General features: G+C 45.2%; 1 pseudogene; it reads left to right on the top strand.

Moving 5' to 3' along the window:
* The first annotated feature begins 20,359 nt into the window (after positions 1-20,359).
* On the top strand, positions 20,360-21,234 carry LOC128562039 (40S ribosomal protein SA-like; annotated as a pseudogene).
* The last annotated feature ends 4,606 nt before the right edge of the window (positions 21,235-25,840 follow it).

Genomic DNA, 25,840 nt, shown 5'->3' with positions numbered 1-25,840 from the left:
CTTTCCAAGCCATAAGAGAATGGTCATCCACCTTCAACATTCTTAAAATGATTTTCAGCACAGAATTCTGTATCCCCTTAAACTAAGCTTCAAAATTGATGGAGAAATCAAATTTTTTGTGGATATGTAAACACTGATGAAATTTGCCACAACACGACCAGCTCTATACTAGACCTGTTCTCAACACTGACCATCACAATGGACCACCAGCAAACTAAACACTCAGAAGTTAAAGGTCAAAACTTAACTTCATCAATGGCACAAAGGATAAAACTATACAATGGACTTTCACAAAATAAGATGAATAGAATTCCATCACACTTACCAATTCTCTAAATAAATAATAATGGTTTGAATTTCCCACAAGCTGGCTGATTGGATAAAAAAGCACAAGGCATTGGGTGGTGCCTGTGGCTCAAAGGAGTAGGAAGCCAGCCCCATATGCCGGAGGTGGCAGGTTCAAACCCAGCCCTGGCCAAAAACTGCAAAAAACAAAAAAAAACACACAAGGCATCCATATGTTGTCTCCAAGAAATGCACCTAGCATTGAAGGACAAATTAAGACTCAGGGTTAGGGCGGCGCCTGTGGCTCAGTGAGTAGGGCGCCGGCCCCATATGCCGAGGGTGGCGGGTTCAAACCCAGCCCCAGCCAAACTGCAACAAAAAAATAGCCAGGCGTTGTGACGGGCGCCTGTAGTCCCAGCTACTCGGGAGGCTGAGGCAAGAGAATCGCTTAAGCCCAGGAGCTGGAGGTTGCTGTGAGCTGTATGATGCCATGGCACTCTACCAAGGGCCATAAAGTGAGACTCTGCCTCTACAAAAAAAAAAAAAAAAAAGACTCAGGGTTAAAGGATGGAAAATAGTGTAGCAAATGGAAATTAGAAGAAAGGAGGGTTTGCAATCTTATTTTCAGATACAAGCAGATTTAAAGCAACCAAAGTTAAGAAAGACAAAGATATACACTTCATTATGGTCAAGGGAACAATAAAACAAAAAGACATTTCAATTTTAAATATATATACACCCAATTTAAATGTTCCCAGATTTATGAAACAGACCTTGATTCGTCTGAGCAATATAATATCGCATAACACCATAATAGCCAGGAACTTTAACACCCCTCTGAAAGAACTGGACATAGCTCCTAAATATAAACTAAACAAAGATGCAAAGATTTCAACGTGACCCGAGAACAAATGGGATTAATAAATATATACAGAACACACCATCCCAAAACTAAAGAATATACATTTTTGGCTTGGCATCTGTAGCACAGTGGTTACAGCACCAGCAATATACACTGAGGGTAGAGGGTTCAAGCCCTGCCTGGGCCAGCTAAAAAACAATAACAACTGCAACAGAAAATAGCCAGGCATTGTAGCAGGCACCTGTAGTCCGAGCTACTTGGGAGGCTGAGGCAAGAGAATTGCTTAAGCCCAAGAGTTGGAGGTTGCTGTGAGCTGTGACACCACAGCACTCTACTGAGGCTGACATAGTGAGACTCTGTCTCCAAAAAAAAAAAAGAATATACATTTTTCTTGTCAGCCCATGGAACATACTTCAAAATAGATCACATCCTAGGATACAAATAAAACCTCAACAAAATTAAAAGAATAGAAATTATACCTTGTGTCTTCTCAGACCACAAGGCAATAAAGGTGAAACTTAACGCCAACAAAAATGTTCATGCCAAACAAAGGCATAGAAATTAAACAACCTTATGCTGAATGATAGTTGGGTTCAGGGAGATAAAAGAGAAAATCATTAAATTCCTCAGACATAACAACAATAAAGACACAAGTTACCAAAACCTGTGGGATTCAGCAAAAACAGACTTAAGAGGGACATTTATCCCATTAGATGCCTACATTCGAAAAACAGAAAGAGAGTGCATTAACAAACTCATGAACCATCTTATGGAATTGGAAAAAGAAGAACAATCTAATCCCAAACCCAGCAGAAGAAAAGAAATAACCAAAATTAAATCAGAAATGAATAAAATTGCAAACAAAATAATCATTCAGAAAATTAATGAAACAAAGAGTTGTTTTTTTGAAAAAAAAAAATTGATAAACCTTTGGCCAGATTAATTATAAACAGAAAAGTAAAATCTCTAATAACCTCAATTAGAAATGATAAAAGGGGAATAACAACAGATGCCACAGAAATATTTTTTTTTTTTGTACGAAAGGTTTTTATTGGCGAGGGAGGGATGCTGCAGAGCAGCACCAAGGAGGAGAGAAAAGAAGAGAGAGAGGGGGGAGAAAAGAGAAAGAGAGAAAAGAGAGAGGGGGAGAGAGGAGAGACCGAGAGAGACAGAGAGAGAGAAGAGAGAGGAGGAGAGAGAGGATGCCACAGAAATATAAGAGAACATCTCTGAGTACTACAAGAAATTCTATGCCCAGGAATTTGACAACGTGGACGAAATGAATCAATACCTGGAATCACACCCTCTCCCTAGACTTAATCAAGAAGAAATAGATCTCTTGATGGCCAGATGTAGTGGCTCACACCTGTAGTCTTAGCACTCTGGGAAGCTGAGGCAGGTGAATTGCCTGAGCTCCTAGGTTCAAGAACAACCTGAACCAGAATGAGACCTTGTCTCTAAAAATACCCGGGCATTGTGACAGGTGCCTGTAGTCCCGGCTACCTGGGAGGTTGAGGCAAGAGAATCACTAGAGCCCAAGAGTTTGAGATTGCTGTGAGTTATGATGCCACAGCACTCTACTGAGGGCAACAAAGTGAGACTCTGTCCCCCCCCACTCCCACAAAAAAAGACTGATTTCAAGAACTGAGATCAAAGAAACAATTAAAAAAACTACACCCCCCCCCAAAAAAAAAGTGCCCTGGTCCAGATGGCTTCACACCAGAATTCTGTCAAACCTTCAAAGAAGAGCTTATACCCATACTGCAGAAATTATTCCCAAAAAGTGAGAAGGAAGGAATCTTACACAACATGTTCTACAAAGCAAACATCACCTGATACTAAAACCAAGGAAAGACCCAACTACAAAGGAGAATTTCACTAATAAATATAGATGCAAAAATTCTCAATAAAATCCTAGCCCATAGAATACAGTCTACACATTAAAAAAAAATCTTTCATCATGATAGTCCCAGCTACTTGGGAAGCTGAGGCAAGAGAACAGCTTTGAGCCCAAGAGTTTGAGGTTGCTGGGAGCTATGATGCCACAGCACTCTACCAAGGGGGACAAAGTGAGACTCTGGGTAATCCACTAGCTAATTGAGAAGAGGAGAAAATCAAATATACAAATTAAAAATAATAAGAGTAATCATTGAATTAAAAGGCATTTTTCAAGTCCTGAAAATTTGCAATAGCCTCTACAAATAAATTTTAAAACATAGATGAAACAATTTTCTCAGGAAATACACTGGACCAAACCTACCCCATAAAGAAAACTTCAACAAATCACTTTCCATAAGAGAAATAAAACTATCAAGGAATTATTCCATCCAAAAAAAAAAAAAAAAGGGCCAGATAGTTTCACAGATAAAAATCTACCAAATCTGACAAAATTATCTCAGTTCTTTATAAATTATCCCACAACATGGAAAATGAGGGGAACACTTTAAATTCTTTTTATACTGCAAGGAAAATTCTGAAACTCAACTGTCACAGAATCATTATAAAAGAAGAAATTTGTTAAACAATATCACATGAATATTAATATAAAAGAATCAAATAAAATATTTACCAAAAAAATATGACACCACATTAATATAAGACATCATGAGCAAGTGGGATTTATTCCAAGAATCTAAAGTTGGTTCACTATAAGGAAACCTGTCAGTTAAATGTTGACAATATTGACAATATTGACACATCTAAGGAGAAAAATGGTGATTACATACATAAATGCAGGAAAGGCCTTTGACAAAATTTGTGCCTATTAGAGATGAAAATAGAAACAACAATGAAAATAAAAATATATACATGTGCGTGCCTTTTCACAGACCCATCACCTCACAGAATAAGAAAATGCTGTAATATTTCCCTTCAGAGCAGAAAAAAGTTCCCATTTCCTCCACCACTGCACATGGTAGGTCCTGGCCAGTACCATCAGACATCATCGGACAGGGGGAACCAGTGAAAAGAAAACTATCCCTTTAATTTTATTTCATTTACATGTAAAGTTAAACAGCCACCTGTAACTACAACATGGGGCAGCAAAGCCCTAGAGAATCGATGGGAAAAGCTAACTCAAACAAAAAATGAATCCATAAGGTATGAAAACAGCCCACAGGGATCAACAGCCTTTACATGCATGCCCAGTAACCAGGCAGAGGATATAAAGGTGGAGAAACTTCCATCATCAGAAACAAGATGAAATATTTAGGAGTAAACCTAATAAGAAATGTGGAGAAGTCATTACTAGGACAAAGAAAGAAATTAGAATATAAATCAAAGATGAGGTGATGCATTGTATCAGCATTAAGTGGTGGGAGAATAAAATAATGTATTATGTCAGTGTTCACACACCCCTGTTTTTAGGAAACATGTCCTGAGTAAAGCAATGTTGGGGGCCTAATGTGGCCCCACATGAACCCTCCCCACGCTCCTCTGATGAAATGAAAGACCAGAAAGGGCCTAGCTAGCTCCACCCCAAAGGTTCCCATCAAAAGGACCCCAGTCCACTAGAATCCTCCGACAGGCAGTGGGATCTGCCCACCCCTACAGCCTCCAACTGCACTGAGTGGAGATGCCATTTGGGGCCTTCCCAGGTGGGTCTCTTTCCCTTTCATTAAACCTGGCCTGAACATCTCTGTCCTCTGGGTCTCATTTCTGGGCACATGCCACCGGACAACCTTTCATCTGGTGCCAAAACCCGGGATAGGCGGCTGGCTGGCAGCCTGGCCCAAACTCGCTGCCAGCCTTGCTAGCCACCCAGTTCCCTCAGAACTCAGTCCCAGTCATGCCCAGACCCAACTCCACAGAACTGGCTGCCTTCACTCCAGCTATCACTGGAGTGAGTAAGGTCCCTGAAACATCTTCAGACAGAACTCCCCTTGGCCCACCCTGTGTCCCTGTGTTCCCGCTTCCCCTTTGCGTCTTCATTCATGCCTGACCAGGAGTTTTGGTCCCAGGGCTTGGTCCTGAATCAGGCTTCTGGCTCCCTTCCCCGCCCCCCGGGGGAGGGGTCCTCAAGTCCCTGAGAGGAGAAGGGGACACCTGGCATCTCAGAGTTTCTCATTCTCTTTGATAACCTGGGTCTTGAGAAACAGGGGAAGGAAATCTGAGACTTGGAAGCTGACCCTTATACAAATTGGACAACAATTCCATCTGAGCTGAAAATGGGGTCTTTCATTTCAATATCTTAAGGACTGAAAACGTTTCCTTTAAAGAAATGGCAGATAGAGTGAAGTCCCCTATGTTCAGGCCTTTTTATCTCTGCTTTCGCCCCTCCCTATGCCAATCACGCTCTGTTCACCATATGTCAGTTACTCTAACCTCCCCCGACTATCTCCTGCTGATCTTCCTCCCTATCTTCCCTTCTTGATAGATTTCTTTGATCCCGCTAACCATTGGGATCCAACGTTCCTCCACCTCCTAACCCACCACGGAACCCCAAGGTCCTCCTCCTCCCCGTCCCATCAATCCCTTCACACTTCTGTCACAGCTGGCTTCCCCGCCCCACCCGTGCCACTTCTGCCACAATGCCCATGCCAGCTCCTTCTGGGTGTCCATGACCACTTCCACTGCTTGCCACATGCCCCACTGCCAGCCATGTCATCCTCCTGACTGCACCACTGGCACAGAAACTCCTCTACCATTACATGAAGAAATATCTTAGCAAACTGCTTCATCTCCCAGTTGGCCCCAATATTCAGCATAAACTCTAACACTTAAAGGGGGCCTCAGAACCCACAAGCAGAGCTTTTGTACCTGGCACCCAGCCTTTCTGGTCTTTTAATAATTGAGGTGGAGAGAGGGTAGAGAAAATGGTACTGACAGCAACCCTGAGAGCAGGAAAGACTTTTTTTTAATTATAGCTGCCCCTTTAAAGCTTCTCCAGAGTTACTCAAAAGGCCAGGCAAGAAGATCACACATTTCTGCAGAAAAGGAGCACTGCCTCTCTAGGACTTTGAGTCTCTGGAGTAAAACACCCCAGGAAGCATCCTCAGCAGGACCCCAGAACTGGGTCCCCCTCTGCAAAAGAGAAAGACTCTGGGAGCAAGAATGTATGCTCCTTAGAACAGGAGACTACATTCACCTTCTGGAACTGGTGATCCCCTAAGTTGACATCCTCTATACCCATGGACCCACAAAAACTGCTTCCATCTGACCAACTATGACATGTCAGACTTTGAAATAGACTCGACTTTATCACACGGACAGCCTTAGGTAAGTGAGTCTCCCACACAGGTAAGCAAATTAATTCTAATAAGTACTAGAGCCACATCTGCTGCTCTTCTTAAATTTTAGAGACCTCTAGTACTCTCTCCTATCTCCATCATTAAAATAAAAAATAAATACAAGCCCCCCATCCCATATACTCCACTATTTTTCAGGTCACTGGCAGATAAATTTCTTTTGCTCACTGTTTGTTACTTTCCAGTTATCCTCTCCACTAGAAAAGACTTTGTAGCTTCCTTTTTCTAACTTCTGGAAAAGCCACAATTTTTTCCTTTCCTTAATGTGCTCTTAAGTTTTCAAACTATAAACTTTCTACCTATTTCACCCAAAAATGTCTACTCACATATGTCTATATGTTTGCATATCTGCATTCGTCATGTGTATATGATGTTTCACTATCAATATAAAAGAGCTCTAATCAACTTAAAGAAAAGTAAGTTCTGGCTCGGCGCCTATAGCTCAAGCGGCTGAGGCGCCAGCCACATACACCTGAGCTGGCGGGTTCGAATCCAGCCTGGGCCTGCCAAACAACAATGACAGCTACAACCAAAAAATGGGCGAGCGTTGTGGTGGGTGCCTGTAGTCCCAGCTTCTTGGGAGGTTGAGGCAAGAGAATCACTTAAGCCCAGGAGTTAGAGCTTTCTGTGAGCTGTGACGCCACAGCACTCTACCCAGGGTGACAGCTTGAGGCTTTGTCTCAAAAAAAAGAAAGAAAAGGAAAGAAAAGTAAGCGCTAAATCAAATGTTTTATCAAGAACATGAGAAAGAACTAAAATGCCTTTTAGTTCAAGTGTCCTTTCTGGGTGGCACCTGTGGCACAGTGGGTAGGGCGCCAGCCCCAAATACCGAGGTGGCGGGTTCAAACCCGGCCCCGGCCAATCTGCAACAAAAAATAGCTGGATGTTGTTGCGGGCGCCTGTAGTCCCAGCTACTCAGGAGGCTGAGGCAAGAGAATCACCTAAGCCCAGGAGCTGGAGGTTGCTATGAGTTGTGTGACACCATGGCACTCTACGGAGGGCGATAAAGTGAAACTCTGTCTCTACAAAAAACAAAAGTGACCTTTCTAACCTTTGATACAAGAAACTCATTTTAAAATTGTTATTAAAATTGGCTCAGAGCCTGTGGCTCAAGCGGCTAAGGCGCCAGCCACATACACCGGAGCTGGCAGGTTCGAATCCAGCCTGGGCCTGCCAAAACAACAATGATAGCTGCAACCAAAAAATGGCCGGGCGTTGTAGTGGACGCCTGTAGTTCCAGCTACTTGGGAGGCAGAAGCAGGAGAATCGCTGGATACCAGGAGTTGAAGGTTGCTGTGAGCCGTGATGCCACAGCCCTCTACCCAGGGCGACAGATTGAGGCTCTGTCTCAAAAAAAAAAAAAATTGTTACTAAAATTTAAATGTTTAAGATCATAAGTAATACTTCAATAAAGCTAGCTATACCTCAAGTGACCATCAGAAAAAACAGTCACACTACAAAAAGGGTTTTCCTCATCTCTTTGGTAACTGGCCTAAGAAAAACAATTCTACTCTGGGAGGCCCAGGCAGGTGGATAGCTTGAGCTCACGAGTTTGAGTCCAGCCCGAGCAAAATCAAGACCCCCATCACTACTAAAAATAGAAAAACTGAGGCAAGAGGATCACTTGACCCTGAGCTAGAGGTTGCTGTGAGCTATGACGCCATAGCACTCTATCCAGGGCAACAGCTTGAGACTCTGTCTCAAAAAAAAAAGGAAGAAGAAAAAGAAAAGAACAATAATTTTAATAACCAAATGAGATTTTATTACAATTAACTTTATCATTAATACAACAAAATAATTTCGTTATCTCCTTTGGAATAGTATTTCCATATGATGTTAATAAGAATAACAAAAAATGGCTCGGCGCCTGTAGTTCAGTGGTTAGAACAACAGCCACATACACCAAAGCTGGTGGGTTCAAACCCGGCCTGGGCCTGCTAAACAACAATGACAACTGCAACAAAAAAAATAGCCGGGCGTTGTGGTAGATGCCTGTAGTCCCAGCTACATGGGAGGCTGAGGCAAGAGAATCACTTAAGCCCAAGAGTTTGAGGTTGCTGTGAGCTATGACACCACAGAACTCTACCCAGGGCAACATAGTGAGACTCTGTCTCAAAAAAAAAAAAAGTCTGTACACTTTTTGAGTCAAATAACACTTCTGCTGTCTTTATTAGGTCTTCTGATTAGGAAACTGAGTCCTTTCTCTATCCAAGAATAAGATTTTTTCTTTTAAAATCATTTAATTATCAGTTTAAGCGAATAATGTACTTTACAGTAAACTGTGATCCTGTTTTATGAAGGATGTTTTTAGTAGGAAAAGTTGAACAGGAAGAAGACAATGTATCAAAAAAGATTTTCTATAGTAAACTTTTGTCCTGAAATGAAGCAATTGGTTATTTAAGAAAAGGAAAAGAGAAGACAAAACAGAAAGTTTTTAACATGTTTGTAGATTGTTCGTGCATGGTAAACAAAACTCGTAAGAGAGAATTTATGAAGGAATTTGTATATGATCCAGTTGGCAATAATTTGTGAAGTTTGGTTAAAACAATTCTTAAAATATTGGTTCACTCATGATGAAATTACATGACCTGCTGCTTTTTTTTTTTTATTGCCCTCAGTAGAGTGCCATGGCATCACAGCTCACAGAAGCCTCCAACTCCTGGGCTTAGGCAATTCTCTTGCCTCAGCCTCCCGAGTAGCTGGGACTACAGGCGCCCGCCACAACGCCCAGCTATTTTTTGTTTCAGTTTGGCCAGGGCCAGGTTCGAACCCCCCACCCTTGGTATAAGGAGCTGGCGCCCTAGCCACTGAGCCACAGGCGCTGCCCAACCTGCTGCTTTTTAATTTAAAAATTATGCTACAGAAAGTTCTTCTTTACTTTTTTCAGTAACTGACTTAAAAGAAGCAAAGATCTTATATTTTATCAAGATAATACCTATCTTACCTTTATATTTAAAGTTTTTTTCACTAGGAAAAAAGCCCTAAACTTTGAAAGTTAAAGTTTATACCCATACAACTTCCTATATTTCCCTTAGTCATCTAAAGACTATTACTCTTAAGGCCAGGCATGGTGTCTCATGCCTATAATTTTAGCACTCTGGGAGGCTAAAATTACAGGCATGAAACAAGTGAATTACTTGAGCTCAGAAGTTCAAGATCAGCCTGAGCAAAAGGAGACTACATTTCTAAATATCGCGGGGCATTGTGGAGGGATCCTGTAGCCCCAGCTACTCAGGGGGCTGAGGCAAGAGAATAGCTTTGAGCCCAAGTGTTTGAGGTTGATGTGAGCTATGATGCCACAACACTCTACCCAAGAAGACAAAGTGAGACCCTGTCTCAAAGAAAAAAAAAAGGCTATTACTGTTAGTTAAACAAAAGCCATTGTTTTATGATAACATGTGTCTCTACTAAAGCAAATGTCTAAACCTGTAGTATTTAATAGGCCTTGATATATATTATCAATACTAATTACATGCTAATTTCTGTACTACAAAATAACCAAATCTCCTTTCCAACTGTAATCATGACCGCTATAAAATCTTTACCATCCCCAGACCATTTTACTTTGGGTGTTCTTTTTTTTTTGCTTTTTGGTTTTTTTTTTTTAAGACACTGTTTCACTTTGTCGCCCTTGATAGAGTGCTCTGGCGTCGTAGCTCATAGCAACCTCAAAATCTTGGGCTCAAGCAATCCTCTTGCCTCAGCCTCTCAAGTAGCTAGGACTACAGACACCCACCACAACACCTGGTTATTTTTATAGACAGGGATCTTGCTTTTGCTCAGGCTGGTCTTGAACTCGTGAGCTCAGGCAATTACTTTGAATCTTCTTAAACAACAGTTTATAATTAGCTATGGTTCAAGATTTACTAGTTTTTTTCATTTGTTTTTTGTTTTTTGTTTTTTTGAGACAGAGTCTCACTATGTCACCCTGGGTAGAGTGCTGTGGCATCACAGCTCACAGCAACCTCCAACTCTTGGGCTTAAGCGATTCTCTTGCCTCAGCCTCCCAAGTACCTGGGACTGCAGGCACCCGCCACACAACACCCGGCTATTTTTTTTTGGTTGTAACTGTCATTGTTTTTTGGCAGGCCCCAGGCTGGGTTTGAACCCACCAGCTCTGGTGTATGTGGCTGGCACCCTAGCCACTGAACCATAGGCACCGAGCCACGATTTACTTCTTTTGACAATATCATGGTTGGGTGGAGCCTGTGGCTCAGTGGGTAGGGCGTCAGCCCCATATACCGGCCCTGGCCAAACTGCAACAAAAAAATGCGACAAACTGCAACACCTGGGCATTGTGACAGGCGCCAATAGTCCCAGCTACTTGGGAGGCTGAGGCAAGAGAATCGCCTAAGCCCAGGAGTTGGAGGTTGCTGTGAGCTATGACGCTACAGCACTCCACCAAGGGTGATAAAGTGAGACTCTGTCTCTAAAAAAAAAAAAAAAAGAAGAAGAAGAAAGAAAGAAAATGTCATGGAAAGAACTGAAAAAATCTTTTATGATTTAATTTAAAACAGTGCTAATCAAGCAGTACACCGAACCCCATAAATGCATCAATGTACAAAATCATGATTTAATAAAAAATAATAATTAAAAAATAAAACATTGCTAATCCTCTTGCTCTGTTTTCCAAATCCATGACAAATTTTGTATAATAAACAAAATTTATGTGATATTTCCAAGATTGAAAAATTTTGAATCCTGCCTGGCCAGGCCTTATTCACCTCTCTAGGCCTAGGGTCTACAGCAAAAGAGACAGGACTGCAAAGTTCCAAAAGCCAATTTCAAGGGATAAAACTAGTAAGGGTCTAGTTCTCTGACCTTTCTCCTCAATTTCCCAACCCCACCTGGCCCCTACAAACTCACTTAACAACTTGTTAAAGAGACCACAACACTTACAGCCTACGAAACTAAACTTTACTCAAAGTCTCCCAGGACAGACTAGGCCCACATGAACCTAAAAGAAATCCTTTTAATTCTTACTGCTTTTTTCATCACCACAGCTGAGCTTCTACAAATCCTGTCCTAGAGTCATCTCTCTGTACTTGAACTCACAGGCCTTCCAGAGCCTGCTTCCACCCTAGGTAAAATCCCCAGAAGCCGAGACCAACATTGATATCAGACTCCAACTTGCTTCACACCAACTTAAAAACTGCCAATTTTCAGCTGGGTGCCTGTAGCTCAGTGGTTAGGCCCAGGCCTGCTACACGAAATGAAACAAAACAAAAAATAACTGGGCGTTGTGGCAGGCACCTGTAGTCCCAGCTACTAAGGAGGCTGAGGCAAGAGAATAGCTTGAGCCTAAGAGTTTGAGGTTGCTGTGCGCTGTGACACCACGGCACTTACCAAGGGTGACAAAGTGAGACTCTGTCTCAATTAAAAAAAAAAAAAAAGCAAATTTTCACATGCTGTGGTATAAGACATTTGCTCTTCTTTCTTATACTTCTACCAAAGTCACATACCAGATCTATTCCCTTTTACTCATGCAGAAAAAAATTACTGCCTCCATGTTCCTAGCAATTTCTCTCCAGTGAAACCCCCATCCCACCTCTAACCCAGCCTTAAAGACCATCCACTTTCAATCCCTCCCCCTAATGACCCAAGTGAGCTCTGACAGGCAGGGACATCACTCCACCCATAATCCTCAGGAAGGGGATTATGCTGCAGGATAAGAGACCTCTCCATCCATAATCCCCAGTTTTGAGCTCATTTCAAATAGATATTTTAATTTTACAACAGAAAGAGGAGAATGTAAAAATGGTCAGCATTTACAGTGAAATCATAGAAAATCATTAACTCGTAGTCTTTCAGTAAGGACCAAAATCTGTCTCTCTACCTGCTTTCTTTCTCCTGCCAGCAGCGCCCCATCCCTGCAGATTCCTGTTTTCACAAACGATTGCAAAACCCAGCAGACCAAAAGGAAATGTAAATCCTTTCTCTTTACATTTCCCCAGCTCCTCTGACTTTTAGGATTTGTTCTTTAAGCCTCAAGTGATTCCTGAATGTCCATGATGAATGAGCAGTCATGCCTTAAGAATGGGCACATCCAGGGCGGCACCTGTGGCTCAGTCGGTAGGGCGCAGGCCCCATATGCCGAGGGTGGCGGGTTCAAACCCAGCCCTGGCCAAACTGCAACCAAAAAATAGCCAGGCGTTGTGGCGGGCGCCTGTAGTCCCAGCTACTCGGGAGGCTGAGGCAAGAGAATCGCTTGAGCCCAGGAGTTGGAGGTTGCTGTGAGCTGTGTGAGGCCATGGCACTCTACTGAGGGCCATAAAGTGAGACTCTGTCTCTACAAAAAAAAAGAATGGGCACATCCAAAAACTGTCTTCAACCTTGCCTAAGGAAAACGGATACAACTTTCACATTCACAATACCTTGTGGGTTTGATGATGATTACTCTTTTCTATTTTCCCCCTGTAAATCCAGCTGCCCACTGGACCTCAGCACCAACATTCTTCCTTTCTTTCTGTGGGATGCCATGCCATTCTCTCACTCCTTTCTCCCCATCCCCATCTTTCCTGCTCTTTCTCTCTCTTTCTCTCCCTCTCTCATCTCTCCACCCACTCTCACTGGTCCTCGCACCCAAAACTAGAACCCCTTTTGCTAGGACAGCCCTACTGTCCGATCTTCACTCCTCCCATAGATTAAAGCACTGAGGAAACTCAGCCTCTTGCCCCTTTATCAACATACCCACTGACACACTCACCGACCACCAAACCCAAACCAAGTTTCCCGTCTTCTCTGAAATGCACTCTATTATACCCCCACCTATACAACCTATCAGTGAAGAGACCCTGGCAGGAACCCTTTCCATCTAGAATACTGAAAGGACCAATAAAAACATGCAGAAACTCAAGAATTACTCCTTTCCTTCAACTTTTTCACTTGCCTCGATGACATGGTGTCTTTTTCCTATACAGAACCTCTACCTGTCAATGCCTCCCAACAAACTGGACTGACACCTACACTCTGGTCCTGCTCTCCCCTGATATACCCCTCCTCCCAGGCAACCAACAAGTTCCAGGCCCCTTTCACACCCTACCTGGAGCTGGCACACCATCCAACTAATCCCTCTCCTAGTAGGACTAGGCATCACAGCAGGGGTTTCCACCAGGACTGCTGGCCTAGGAATTGCTACCCACCAGTTCCAGCTAATGTCCACTGAACTAGCCAAGAGCCTCCAGGAAGTCTCTGATCAGTTACAACCCATACAAGACCAGGTGGACTCCCCAGCAACAGTAGGAGTTCTCCCAAATCGTAGAGGCTTAGATCTACTCATAGCAGAGGAAGGGGCCTTTGCACTTGCTTACAGGAGGCCTGCTGTTTCTACACCAAGTCTGGCCTGGTCTGAGAGGGCACCATCCAACTCCAGGAACAAGTTATCTACCTGCAATCTCAAAATAAGGGATCCTGGTTCAACAACCCCTAGGGACACTGGATCTTACCCCTCTTGGGCCCCCTCACTGCAATCCTACTGTTATTAACCATTGCCCCTTACATCATCCAACCCCTGTCCTTCTTCATTTATTCTCCAACTGCCCTCAGTGGAGATGCCATTTCAGCCTGCCCAGGGGTCTCTATCCCTTTCATTAAACCTGGCCTGTATAGATTTTCCTAACATGGAAAGGAACATGGTATAACCCAGTGAACTTGCAATTCTTTTTTTTTTTTCTCTCTCTAGATCCACATGGTTCAATAAAGAAGCCAAAAGATGTATGTTGAAAGGGGGATGCTGCAGAGCAGCACCAAGGAGGAAAGAAAAGGAGAGAGAGAGGGGAGAAAAGAGAGAGAGGGGAAAGGGGTGGGCAAGGGGGAGAGACTGAGAGAGAGAGAAGAGAAGAGGAAGGGAGAGGGGAGGGGAGAGAGAGAGAACACACGTGCAAGAGAGCTATATAGGTTCGGTTAGGGGAACCTAACCTAATGGTTAGGTTAGAATGGTGATGGGATGGTAGAATAGCCAATAAGGAGTTACTGCTCTGGCCGGAAGAGGCGTTAGGGGCAGGCCATAAGTTTGAAATTTTCAGCGGGTAGCTGTAACTTTAAGAATGAAACAGCTATGAGGACAGTTAATGACAATTATGGTTATGGGGGGGGAAACAGAAAGAGGGACGGAGGGAGGGGGTGGGGCCTTGGTGTGTGTCACACTTTATGGGGGCAAGACATGATTGCAAGAGGGACTTTACCTAACAATTGCAATCAGTGTAACCTGGCTTATTGTACCCTCAATGAATCCCCAACAATAAAAAAAAAAAAAAAAAAGAATGAGACAGCTAATCTTCATCTGTAGAAAGCAGGAGGGGCTTTTCTGGAGGAGGGGCTTTCTCTGGGGCAATTACCTAACATATGTAGTCATTTAAATTTAAATTAATTGAAATTAAATAAAATTAGACATTCAATTCCTAAAAAAAAAAAAAAAAAAAACCTGGCCTGAACCTCTCCTGGTCTCATTTCTGGGTACCACAGAACGACCTTTCAAGCAGCATCTTGTCTGTGGCGAAAAGATAAAGCAACTATGGTAAAATATTAACATTTGGGTGGTCTGGCATTTGTTATACTATTTTTGCCATTTTTCTCTAAGTCTGAGACTACGTCAAATAAAAAGGTAAAGAATTTAATTATGTGCCAGGTGCAGAAGTTCACACCTGTAATCCTAGCACTCTAGGAGGCCAAGGTGGGTGGATTGCTTAAGCTTAGGAGTTCAAGACCAGCCTGAGGAAGAGCGAGCAAGACTCCATGTCTATTAAAAATAGAAAAACTAGCCAGGCATTATAATGGGCACCTGTAGTTCCAGCTACTTGGGAGGCTGAGGAAAGAGGATTGCTTGAGCCAAGAGTTTGAGGTTGCTATGAGCTATGATGATGCCATGGCAACTCTAGCCTGGGCAACAGAGTAGGACTCTATCTCAAAAAAATAAACAACAACAAAAAATGTAATTATGAATACCCACAAACATTGACCCAGTTACTGCATCCTCAGAACCTGGGCCAGCTAACACAGAGGTACCTGCGGCTTGTACCCAGCCTTCTGCTATTATCTTTCTAAGTACCTGCCATGACTGAATCATGGTATTTAGGTGTAGCAGCTTCTTATGATGTCCCATTACAAAGATCTGGGCAGGTCAAAACACACAAATGATCCACAGTCCCTGTACATTGTTGGTGAAGTAAATAGAACAGATGTCTTACACCGTCTGTGCTGCTATAACAAAATGCCTGAAGTGGGCTAATTTATAAAGAACAGAGGTTTGTTTTCTCACAGTTCTGGGAGCTGGGCAGTCTAAGACAAGGGACCAGCAGGTTCAGTGACTGATGAGGGCTGCTCTCTCCTTCTAAGAGAGAGCCTTGATGCAGCATCTGTGAGTTCAAGCTCCAGCCGTGCTGATGTGAAGCCTCTTGCCCGGGGGCCTTAGTCCCACTTACCAGGAAAGAGCCCAAGGCCTTAGACACTTCTAAGGGCCCAGCTCTCAACATCATCATACTGGTGTTATGCCCAGGAGTCCCCCAAATACCACACTGCCAGACAAGTCAAATTAAAGAGGAGTCTCCTTTTATTGAAGAGCCGGCCAGCGACTGCCCCAGTGTCCCAACCTAGGGTTCCTGAGTGCAACCCCAAGTTGTCTAAGGCTCTGATTTTTATAAGGCAAAATATTTCCAGGGGGCAGATAAACATAGTCATAGAAGCAAAAGACAGCAGTTAGGGGAAATCACAAGGGCAAGGCAGCTTAGTCAGTTTACACAATGTTATGATCACAAGAGCAATGAATAATTTTACAAAGCAGGTACAATCTACAATGTCCTAAGGTAATGTAAGGAGGGGGACTCGCAGGTGAGGGTCATAAACAACATGATCATAAAAAGCTATAATCATAGGGGCCACGTGGTCAGTAACTTACATTGCTAACAATTTTAGTTAAAGGCATTTACAGTTACAGTTGGAGGGAAAACAAGAGGAACTAGTTTTTTGAAGGTAAAAAGGAGTAAATAGTAAAATGGAGTTAAGCTTGTTCTGTTAACATTTCAATATTATATATGGATGGTATGAAGATCACTTTAACATAATCATGACGGTTGTTTGTCACAAGGTTAGTTAGTGATTTTCTACACAATATTAATAATTTTAACAGTTCTAATTAGATACACTTAAAATACTATGCAATGGACGGGGAGGCAAGTGGAACCCATTTTTTCCTAAAGTGATAAAATGTAACAAAACAACAGAATGAAATCAGGACTACCACCTGCTTTGCCTTCCCACTGATTCTCTGGAACAAGAGTTATAACAAAATGGATTTGCTGGCTAGGCACCTGTGGCTCAAGTGGCTAAGGCACCAGCCACATACACCTGAGCTGGCGGGTTCGAATCCAGCCTGGGCCTGCCAAACAACAATGATGGCTGCAACAAAAAAATAGCCAGGCATTGTGACAGGCACCTGTAGTCCCAGCTACTTGGGAGGTGGAGGCAAGAGAATCGCTTGAGCCCAGGAGTTGGAGGTTGCTGTGAGCTGTGATGCCACCGCACTCTACCCAGGGTGACACCTTGAGACTCTGTCTCAAAAAAAAAAAAAAAATGGATTTGCTTTGCACTGATTCTCAGGAACAAGAATTATAACAAAATGGAGTTAGGCTTGCTTCTGTTTCACCCTAACACTGGCAATTCTCAAATTTTGGAGAGGACACATTCAAGCCCTAGCTGCAGTGCAGGTGGAGAAAGCAGACACTGTGTGCAGGGGCCGGGCATCCATGTGCACAAACAGTAGCTCTGGGACACCCAGGTGCATAATGGTAGCCAGAGCTGGGGACGGACCTAGGCCCTGGAATGGGAAAATAACTCATTTTTTCAGCACATATTCCTAAAAATATAAGATGACACAGCTGGGACCCTGTTGTAGCTGTCCCCCAAAAGATATGTTAAAGTCTTATCTCCCCACACCTCCAGATTTGGCCTTATTTGGAAGTGATATAATTATAGTTAAGATGAGGGAGATGAGTCCTCCACTGAAGGTTTAAGGGAGAGCAAGTCCTCTACCACCTGATTTTAGACATCTGGCTTCCAGAACTACAAGGTAATATACTTGTGTTGTTTTAAGCCACCAGTTTATAGCAGCCCTGGCAGATGAATACAGACCTTCAAAGCAAGTAAGTGCTTGAGTCAGGAGTGGGTAAAGTGACTCCGCACATGGGGGGAGGGGAGGTATGGAACCCACAGTCTGCAGGGCAGCTGGCCTGTCCCAAGGCCTGGGAAGGCAGGACTCTCCCTCCGCCAGGATCTGCCTCAGGATCAGAGTTTTCCCTGCACCACCTCTGGCTTAATAAATGCAAATGTAAATTCTTTCAAATGCTAATCAGGATGAGGAGGACGCCTCCAGGGAGGAAACAGAATAAAAACCAGTGCCTCCTAGGAGAAAGAAAGGAGAAAAGAGAACACAGAGGACAGGAAACCCAGGTCCGCCCCCATGCTGTGTGCCGTTCATGCAGCAAACACAGGTCCAGAATGCACCTGAAGGCCCAGGTCGGTGAGGGGTGGGGCTCAGTGACCTGAGGGGCAGCAGGGGGGTTATAAATTACCACATTTTACCCACCATATTTGTGGAAATTAACATGGACAGCAGTGACCCACAGGCCAGCTCCTATTAGGGCCTCGGGTGGCACCGCTGAGGCAGCCAGCAAAGCTCACTCTGCAGAGCTAACCCTGCAGGCAACTCAAGCAGAACTCACCCTGCAGAGTTGCCTCCAATGGCCAGAGAGCTGAGGCTGGGGTGGTAAGACGCTCCCTAGGCCAGAGAGAGCCAGGTGTGGGCAGGTGCGAGGGGGCAAACAGCACCACACATCCTACTTCCTGCAGGTGCACAGACACACACGGGCATGCACGGGCACAGGCACACATGTACATGCATGCATGCACATCCACTCTTGCACGTGTGTGCATAAGCACACATACATGTACATGGACACACAGGCTCACGTGTCCATGCATTGCAAATGAATGCACTGCAGGGTATACAGGCACACGTACACATGCATGTGTCCACTAGGCGCACATGGGCACACATGCAGATGCAAGGCACATGTGCATACACACGTGTGCGCACACCCCAACTTTGAGTGCTTGCCACAGAGCAGCACTACCTACCACTACCTACATCTCTACATAAATGTTCTTCTTCCGAAGAGGTCAACAACACTCCTACCACTCCAACTCAGAGGAGTGAACTAAGACAGCAATGTGACTGACCTGCAGCAGGTGGTGGTGGAGCCAAGACTCCACTCCAGGCAAGTCACACCCTCACAGGCAGAGGTCCTTGGCCTCCTCTTGCCCACTCTGAGCAGAGCCCAGGGGAGACAGACCAACTCTGTCCCTTCTTCTTCCTTTCCAGAGTGTTCAATCCTAAAGCCAGCAGTGGGATGCAGTGACTAGTGACTAGTGACTAGAGCCACAAACCCCAGAGCGGAGCAGGACACCAGCTCCACGACTGGAGCTGTGGGCTCAGGTGAGAGATGGCAGGTTGGCCACAGAGATTCATTTTCATGTTGATTTTGCTTTGATTTTTGTCTAAGAATTCAGTGAGTGCCACCGTCTTGGCATAGAAACTGGGCTCAGAGCCCAGGAGGGTGTGGGCCCAGAGGAAAGGCCTTGGTGATTTGCCTGTGCTCCAGGGCCAAGGCTGGTCCAGAGAGGTGCAGCCGGGAGGTCACCAAGGGCCCACTGCCAAGGCCATTTTTCTCTCTTTAAGTGCAACACTGGTCTGTTGTCAGAAAACACAAATATTTCCTAAAGAGAAGAAAATATAGTGGGTGGAGATGAGGGCAGTCCAGGCAGGACAGCCGCTTGTCAGGGAGAACCCCCTCCTCTGTCCCAGATACCAGGAGGCCGAAGGTTGATGCTCCTCACAAGTCTTGCCCTGAGAGTGGGCCTGGACTCCAGGTGGCTCTCAGAGGCCTTAAACAGGCTGAGCTGGCTGTTTCCTCCCAGGGCTAGGAGAGGGCCCAAGGACCTGACTGGGCTTACCTGTGCCATGGTGACACCTGAAGGAGTCCCCCTTAAAGCCTGGCATCAACATGGCCGGTGTCACCCACTCACTCCACCTGTTGAAATGAAAGCATTCTAGGGAAGGAGGCTCCCTTGGCCACAGGGGCCCCGTGGCCTCCAGCACTTGTGCTTTCAGGGCAAGTGGGGGCAGCCCTTCCTGAGGCTGCACCCCCAGGCTCATCCACCACCCACCACTTGATGTGACCCAAACTCAGTTCTTCTTTGTGTGTATTTTTTCTGGAGCCCAACCCATGAACTTTTCTGCATTCCCTTTAAGATAAAAATCAAATCTTTAAAGGCCATCTTCAAAAAACACAGAATGGCTGGAATTAGATAAAAATAAAAAAATAAAGCTTGCCCGTTTCCTCTCAGGAGCTTCCTGCTTGTCTGAAAACGTGTTGAGTCAGCAGCCCCTTTGGCCAAGAGGAGCCTCCTGCAGAGGCCAGGATGAAGGCGGTGTTGGTTCCAGCATGTGTGGCATCACAGGAGGGGGACAGCGGCCAGACCTGCCGACTTACTGCTGATACACTGTGCGGAGCTTCCCACTTGAAGGAAGTGCGTCCATCCTCAAAAAACTCAAAATCTCACGGCAGCCCACAGAGATTTAGAGCCCAGGGCGGGACAGTGTCCATGTCTGCTTTAACATCAGGGTGTGTCCTTATTTGGAAGCAAGGTCCTTGCAGATGTGAGTCAGGTGAGGTAATACTGTAGTGGGAGGGGCTTCATCAGTGCTTCTCCGGGTCCCTAGGAGGCTCCGTCTTCCCTGCACCGCCAGTAGCCCTCTGCTCTCTTTAGAGTAGCTGCTGGCTCTGAAACAAGAGAGGAGGTACAAGAGGACCCTCTTTTTAAGATTTCTCCACAGCCCTTTCCTTGCTGCTCAGGGAGGACCCATAAGGTGTTGTTCTGGATTCCCACCATAACTTATGGGGAAATTTTCACAATGTCCGGAGCCCTTGACGTCCAAATGAAGGAGGAGGATGTCCTCAAATTCCTTGTAGCAGGAACTCACTTAGGTGGCACCAACCTTGACTTCCAAATGGAACAGTACAACTACAAAAAGGAAAGTGATGGCATTTGCATCATAAATCTGAAGAGGAGCTGGGAAAAACGTCTGTTGGCAGCTCGGGCCATTGTTGCCATTGAAAACCCTGCTGATGTCAGTGTCCTATCCTCCGGGAATACAGGCCAGCGAGCTGTGCTGAAGTTTGCTGCTGCCACTGGAGCCACTCCCATTGCTGGCCGCTTCACTCCCGGAACCTTCACTAACCAGATCCAGGCAACCTTCTGGGAGCCTCGTCTTTTAGTGGTTACTGATTCCAGGGCTGACCACCAGCCTCTCACAGAGGCGTCTTATGTTAACCTGCCTACCATTGCTCTGCGTAACACAGATTCTCTCTGCATTATGTAGACATCGCCATCCCAGGCAACAAGAGGGAGCTCACTCAATAGGTCTGATGTGGTGGATGCTGGACCATGAAGTTCTTCCATGTTGTTTCCACCGTCTCCCAGGAACATCCATGGGAGGTCACGCCTGATCTCTTTTTCTACAGAGATCCTGAAGAGATTGAAAAGGAAGAGCAGAAAGCTATGAACGGACTGCTCCAGCTCCTGAGTTCACTGCTGCTCAGACTGCCCTGAAGGCTGCAGGTGCCCTCTGTGCCTACTCAGCAGTTCCCCACTGAAGACTGGAGCTCCCAGCCCACCACTGAAGACTGGTCAGCAGCTCCCACTGCTCAAGCCACTGAATGGGTAGGAACAACCCCTGAGTGGTCTACAGCGGTTCTTCCACAAGCTCTTAAACAAGATGGAAATTAAGTTGGAGGAAAATAAACCTCAGTTTAAAAAAAAAAAGACTTCTCCACAGATACTGATTTTATCTCTTTTTCTTACTTGTTTTGGTTTCATTGGTTGCACTCCAATTTCCGAATTACTTTGTTCCAAGTGTTCCAAGTTCCTTGAGCCATTTACAAATTTGAACCTGTTACCAGGAGGGTGTCATCTGGCTCCAGTGTGTGTCTCCCAACCTCATATGCTTGTGAAGTTGTCTATGAAGGATATGGTGACACTAGATCACGTAGATCTTTAGTTGCTTATGTCTCCTAGAAAGTTTACTCTGCCACCTTGAATAGATAACCTTCTAGCCTTCTTGGGGCTATTTTAAAGGAACTGGGCAGTAAAGGAATCCTTTATGCCTGTTTCCTAAGTTTGGGAATGTCAGAATTAAATTTGTATAAAGGGCTACCCTTCTTATACTGAACACACAATTCATTACAATTCAGAATGAATAATAATTCAGAACACATCCTGTGAGGTGGGTCAGAAACACATCTATCACGCATAAAGGGACAGCGCATTTGCACAGACCAAACTTGTTTCCAACCTAAAATCTGAGAATCCCAAGTTGAAGATAGAGTCTTACTTCTTACCACCCAAAGCTTCCTTTCACTTTTTGTCAACACCATTAGTGCCTTTTATGTGGCAAGCAGTTAACAAAAATTTGCACAGAAAAGATGGGTGTCTTTATAAGAGACAGAGAGATGGTATGATGACACAGGCAGACCTGAGTGATGCAGCCACCAGCCAGGGGTCAGTTGAAGTCACCAGGAAGTAGAAGACAGGCAGGAAGACCCTCCCCTGGAACCCGTGGGGAGAGCGGCCCTATGTGTCACACCGTGATTCCAGGCTCTGGCCATCAGTTCATGGGGCTAAGTTCTGCTGTGCATGGCTTATGGTCACAGCAGCCACAGGCACAATTCACTCAGGTGCTCCACTTTGGCATCAAATGACCCAAACAGGCACCCCAATATTGCTTCACTTGTAGTGTGTGTGTGTATTTCTGGTTGTTTGTTTGTTTGTTTTGAGACAGTCTCAAGCTGTTGCCCTGGGTAGAGTGTTGTGGGGTCATAGCTCACAGCAACTTCCAACTCTTGGGTTCAAGCGATCCTCTTGCCTCAGTTTTTCTTTTTTTTTTATTTTAATTTTTTTATTTTTAATTTCAGTTTGCTTGTTCATTCTTTTTTGTTTGAAGTACTCCTTTTTTATTGATTTTCTTCTTCCTCTGGCAGTGCTGGCTGTTTTTGATGTTGTTAGTAGAGACGGGGTCTTACTCTGGCTCACTGCTGCTCATACTGGTCTTGAACCTCTGAGCTCAGACAATCCACCAGCCTCGGCCTCACGCAGCGCTGGGACTACCGGCATGAGCCACCACGCCCAGCCCAGTTTTTCTATTTTAGTAGAGACAGTGTCTCACTTTTGCTTAGGCTGGTCTTGAACTCATGAGCTCAAGCAATCCACCTGCTAGAATTACAGGCGTGAGCCACCGCACCTGGCCACTTGTAGTGTATTTTGAAAGAAAATTCCCTTTGCAAGCCACAGTGGGCTCCCTGCCTCTGCCCTGCACTTCCTCAGGCCAACCTGAACACCCATCTAGTCAGGAGCCTGTCAGCAGTGGGCCTGCAGATGAGGGCCGATCAGCCACCACACCAACAATGCAGCTGCACCATGGAGGCACTTTTTAGAGCCCTGACAAGCTGATTATCCTCCTGGCTGAGAGATGGACATGCTGGTACTCAGGCAGTCTGATTACAAAGGGCAGCAGCAGGCTCTGGTGCAGTTTCATACCCTTGAGCAGATTTTCTCTATCTTATATCCAAAGCTCCCAGCCTCCTCCTCAGCCTCACTCATAATCAAAAAGAGCAGTTATAGGCAAGAGACATGAACAGAACCTTCTCTGAATATGACAGATGAATGCCTAACAAACATGAAAAAATGCTCATTATCCCTAATCACCAAAGAAGTGCAAATCAAAACCACCTTGAGATATTACCTAACCCCAGTAAGAATGGCCCACATCACAAAATCCCAAAGCTTACAGGTGCTGGTGCAGATGTGGAGAGAAGAGAACACTTTTATACCACCGGTGGGATTCCTAATGAATATGGCCTCTTTGGAAAGAAGTATGGAGAGTCTTCAAAAAACTTAAAATAGGCCTCCCATTTGGTCCCACAATCCCATTACTAGGCATCTACCTAGAAGAAAAATAATAATTTTATCATAGGGACATTTGCACTAGATTGTTTATCACAGCTCAATTTGCAATCACCAAGATGTGGAAACAACCTAAGTGCCCACCAACCCAGGAATGGATTAACAAACTGTAGTATATGTATACCATGGAGTACTATTCCATCATAAAAATATGGAGACTTTACATCTTTTATATTAACCTGAATGGAGTTGAAGCCCATCTTCTTAGTAAAGTATCACAAGAATGAAAAAACAACTATCCAATGTACTCAATACTAATATGAAGCCAGGATATCATCTAATACACATCTGCACAAGAGAAAACTCAATTCAATTCAAATTGGATGGAGGGGGAACAAGGGAGCGGGGAGAGAGGATGACGGGGGATTGGTGTGCTCCCACTTAAAGGGCACATAGTACAGGTATATGGCACACCTCTTGGGGTTGGGACACTACTACAATAGGGACTCCACCTAACTTGCAAACATTGTAACCTAATCATCCAATCCTCTCATTAATCTTTTTTTTTTTGTAGAGACAGAGTCTCACTTTATTGCCCTTGGTAGAGTGCCGTGGCGTCACACAGCTCACAGCAACCTCCAGCTTTTGGGCTTACATGATTCTCTTGCCTCAGCCTCCCGAGCAGCTGGGACTACAGGCGCCCGCCACAACACCCGGCTATTTTTTTGTTGCAGTTTGGCCGGGGCTGGGTTTGAACCCGCCACCCTCGGCATATGGGGCCAGCTCCCTACTCACTGAGCCACAGGTGCCGCCCCCTCTCATTAATCTTAAATTAAAAAAACAAAAAAAGCAAAAACAAAAAGAGCAGGTGGCGTGATGCAGTCTCCTCTGCAGACATCACACTGGCATATTGAAAGCACAGATCCATGAACATTTTTTTGACCAAGAGGTGAGCAGTTTGCACGAACGTGTAGCTTGCCCTTGGGTCCTCTTCCTAGAATCACAGTCGGCACTAACACCCCAACGTCTCCCAGAGAGCACTTTAGGGTAGGAGGAGTCTCCCACCCAAAACACACACACACCCTCTCAGGCAGCCTCTGTTCTTGACCTTGAGAAGTAGAAGTGCTGCATGACCCAGCACATGACCAGGCAAAATGGAAACTTATGTCTCTGCAAAGACCTGGGCACAGTACTCACCACAGCCACCAAGTGGGAACAGCCCAGGTGCTCATCAACAGGTAAATGGATAAACAAAAACATGATCTAGCCATGCAGTGGAATGTTACTCAGCCACAGAAAGCAGTGAAGCACTGAAATGGGCGACAATGTGGATGCACCTTGAAGACCTGTTGAGTGAGAGGAGCCAGACGCAGAGGGCCACATGTCCCTTAGCTCTGTTTATATGAAGTATCTGGAACAGGCAGATCCCTAGAGACAGAAAGCAGAATGGTGGTTCCCTGGGGCCACAGGGTGACTGCTAGTGGGTGCAGGGTCTCCTTCTGGGGTGATGAGACTGTGAACATGCCAAATGCACCCAAGTGTTTGCTTTAAAATGGTGTCTGTTTCATGAATTTCACCTCTATAAGGAAGCAACAGCAAGTGGGCCCTGCAAGGCTAGGCAGGTTGTGTGGACTCAGGGGATCTGTGACCTCCAGGCACCTCCTTCCATCTGGTTCCATGGAGCCCCCACACCCTTTCCTACCTGAAACTGAGCTGCGTGCCACCCTCTGATTTCTTTGCCTGTGTTCTCCAGCTCCCCACATGTCCCAACACAGTGAATCTCTCCGTGGACGTTCCCAGCACATAAGCTGAGAGGATAACTCAAGATGAGTTGGCCTGGGCACATTCTCCTGGTCATGGTGCCTCTAGCAGGCAAACATGGTGTCTACACACCTTAAGGGGTGGCTGCACAGTGCAGCAACGGAAGTTTAGCATAAAGAAAAGGGTCCTAGTGCCTGCCCGAGAAGCCAAGACTCTCGAAGACAGCTCTGCCCAGTTGGTAAAGAAACAGGATGAAGAGCCCCTCCACTGTGGACCCTACCCGCTGCCCACTGCCCACTGCCCACCAGACTGTGCCACCAGCTGGTGCAGCAACTTAGGTGTTATCTCTATGTGGATGCCCAGCCTATGGTCCAGTAGCCCCAAAAGCCTAAAAGCATCTCATCGTGTGAGGCCAGTGGCCCCAAGTCACCAAGGCTGAAGGCCAACACCAAGCTGTGCCCACCTGACCCTGTAAGTAAGGAGGCTTTTCACATCTTACCTTCCCACAGCACCCCACCCAGAAGGCCTGAGGCCAGACCTGGAGTCTCCGGCGTCCTGCCTTTCCAAGAGCATCCAGCAGGCAGAGAGGCCTGATTGCCTCGCTCCAGACAGGAGCCATCCCAGTCAGCACCAACAGAAACCACAGCTACCCACTCAACGGCCACCTGCCCAC

Source organism: Nycticebus coucang, chromosome 12, assembly GCF_027406575.1.
Source record: "Nycticebus coucang isolate mNycCou1 chromosome 12, mNycCou1.pri, whole genome shotgun sequence".
Classification (NCBI taxonomy): Eukaryota; Metazoa; Chordata; class Mammalia; order Primates; family Lorisidae; genus Nycticebus; species Nycticebus coucang.
This window is presented reverse-complemented; position numbering and strand designations above follow the sequence as displayed.